At 40.4% G+C, this 3156-nt stretch overlaps 1 non-coding gene across 1 annotated transcript; it reads left to right on the top strand.

The window, feature by feature from the left end:
- The first annotated feature begins 589 nt into the window (after window positions 1-589).
- Window positions 590-661, top strand: TRNAD-GUC (transfer RNA aspartic acid (anticodon GUC)). Its single transcript has one exon. It is a non-coding gene; the product is annotated as a tRNA-Asp (tRNA).
- Window positions 662-3156: the final 2495 nt, after the last annotated feature.

Below are 3156 nucleotides of genomic sequence, written 5' to 3'. Positions count from 1 at the left end.
GCTCAAGTAACGATCCAATGTACTTCATGATTTACAAATAATAGTGAGTTTATATTACTTAGCCTCGGATAATGACTCTAAATTAGCTTCTTCCGAAGACTAACTAGACTACCTAATTGAATATCCCTAAAGCAATTAGGAGCATTAAGAACACCCGAATATGGCTACAAGTGGTGTCGCCTATTCCTAGGTCGATTTCCATTAGATGAGGGTTAACGCCCCAAATTCTTGTTAATTAATCTTTCCCAATCCCGAGTTTGCCTCTTCCAAGTTTAAACCGAAATAAATGGGCAAGTCTTAGGGTTAGCTACTCCCTTAAGAATCATTCAAAATGAGATTAATTAAAGAAACAATAACTCACTTCATTAGGAATAAAATCATTCAACACATAAGCAAAACAAGAGATTCAATCCAAACTTAAACAATATATACTTCCATAAACAATGTTCAAGTATTGAAATGAAATACTACACACATAAATATTCAATACCAAACAAGAAATTAAAGAAAGGAATAAGAATATCTCATTAAAGTGCTTCCAATCTTCTCCTCCAATGTGTTGGTGTGAAACCCTAGCCTCCAAGGACTTGTCGTTGTAGTATAGTGGTAAGTATTCCCGCCTGTCACGCGGGTGACCCGGGTTCGATCCCTGGCAACGGCGCCAAAATTTGATACGCTCAAATTACACCTATTAATGGTATAACGCGGACGTTGTCAAATATAGTAACCCAACAAGGTTGGGGTCGAATCCCACAAAGAACAATATGTAGGCGATTTAAGCAGATTAGGAATTATCACTAACAATAGCTATGCCCGAACGCATCAATGGTGGTTTTTTATAAGGTTTTGATAAAATATGGAAATATAAATTCTAATCTAGAAAGCAAGTAAATTGATCAATGGCAACAAGAATGGAAGAAGGGAAACTACTTCTCAAGTAACGATCCAATCTATTTCACGAATTATAAATAATAGCAAGTTTATGTTATTTAGCCTCGGATAATGACTCTAAATTAACTTCTTCTGAAGATTAACTAGACTACCCAATTGAAGATCCCTCAAGCAATTAGGAGCATTAAGAACACCCGAATATGGCTACAAGTGGTATTGCCTATTCCTAGGTCAATTTCCATTAGATGAGGGTTAACGCCCCAAATTCATGTTAATTATTCTATCCCAACTCCGTTCTTCCTCTTCCGAGTTTCAAACAAAGTAAATGGGTGAATTCAAAGGTTAGCTAATCCATTGAAAACATTCAAGAACAAGAATAATTAAAATAGCAAAAACATACTTGATTAAGAATAATACATATGAATAAATAAGCACAACAAGAGTGTCAATCTTAATTGTCACAAAGAGATTTCCATCAACAAGGATTAAAAAGAAGAGAGAACATTTTTGTAGGAACCCTAGCCTCCAACTTGTGAAAACTGCCAAAGATGAAAATATTTTGCCCCCTAGTCTTCCTTTTATGTTTCCCAATTTTTCCAAGTCCAAAAAATGACAAAATATGCCCCAGATTTTCGTTTTTGCAGTTCTGCCCGTTTTTTGCAAATCTGTCCCATTTTTTGCAAAACTGTCCACTTTTGATAGTTTTGCAAAACTGTGCAGTTTTGTCCAATTTGACCTCTTTTTGACTTTATTTTCACTTGGTTTCTTCCGATCACTTCTAAATCACATAAACCTGTAAAATAGATGTAAATGATATTAAATGCACTATTTTCTCAAGCAAACATAGCAAAAATATAAGATTAAAGAAGAGATAAGTTGGTAAAATACTAACTTATCAGAACCTATGGGCTGAACCCCACCTCTACCATACCGCGAGGGACAATCTCGCATCTAATGCCCAGTCTGTCCACAAACATAGCAAGCATCTGTGTCCTGACGACAGGGCCCTGAGTGCAATTTCGGGCACCGGCTACATCGTGGAACTGGTGGTCTCCTCTGACTGTAATCACCCCCAAACTGAGAACCCGAAGCTCTCGAACTTTGACCCTGTCCTGAAGGAAAAAAGCGATCAAAACCCCTATCCGCGAATGGTGGAGGCGCACTAGTCACTGATTGGCCTGAATGTCGGGAATAGGTCAGCCTCGATCCCCCTCTATAATTACTGCCTGTGCCCATAGATCAATCCCTTTTGCTTTGTCTTCTATCATTGTCGCGATCACCCCTTTGTGGTTGTTGCCGTCCCTCTATGTTCTAGGCATGGGCTTGTATTCGGGAAATATCCATCCCTTCTTGCAAAGAGGTCGTCAAGCAATTCTTGAACAAATATGGCCCCAAGCCACTCACAAATCGATGTACACGATCTCCCATGTCGGCCCCCATAGTTGGGGCATATCTAGCCAAGGAATTAAATTGCATGCTATACTCCTGGGCACTCATATTTCCTTTCTTTATATTTAGGAATCTATCCGCTCTAGCTCGGTGGACCTCGGGTGGCAAATAGTGACAGATAAAAGCATCCAAAAATTCTTGCCATACAGGTGGGGCCACATTCTCTTGTCTCGAAGCTATCCAATTATTATACCACAATACCGCCACATCTCGATGTCTATACAAGGCCGACTCCACGGATTCAGTCTCGGAGGCATGAATAATTTTCAGTGTTCTTCACATCTCATCAATAAAGCCTTGCGGATCTTCATCCGGCTTTGACCCAAAGAACTCTGGAGAATTCAAAGTCATAAAGTCACGGGCTCTAGTACTAGCTGACTGATCACTTGGGCTCGCATTCTGCCGCTGTGCTTATGCGGCAACCAACTGCGTCAATAGATGTATGGCCTCGGTCATTTGTTGACCCGAAGCAACCGGGGGAGGAATTGGAGCTGGAGCTCCCCCTTGTTCTCCCACATTAGACAGGGTGAAAGAAGTATTAGATGGGGCCTCATCATGTGACTCTCCCTCTTCAATATTCATCAGAGGCTCTCTTTCTACCCGCCTCTTTGCAGTAGTCTTGCCCTTCTGGGCGGCTGTAGCTTTTCCCTTTGGCGGCATTCTGAAATCACAACACACTATTAGGGAGGATAAAATCTTATACATGGCTCTATCGCACGATCTCATAGGAAGAAAGATGGTTATTTTTCCTAAAGGCCCTGTAGCCTCTTGTTTATTGATATGGCGCGCAACACACCATAAACAAGACTCTATTAG

This window comes from Lycium barbarum, chromosome 6 (assembly GCF_019175385.1).
Source record: "Lycium barbarum isolate Lr01 chromosome 6, ASM1917538v2, whole genome shotgun sequence".
Taxonomy (NCBI): domain Eukaryota; kingdom Viridiplantae; phylum Streptophyta; class Magnoliopsida; order Solanales; family Solanaceae; genus Lycium; species Lycium barbarum.
Note: the sequence above shows the minus strand (reverse complement) of the source record. Positions and strands in the feature narration are given on the sequence as shown.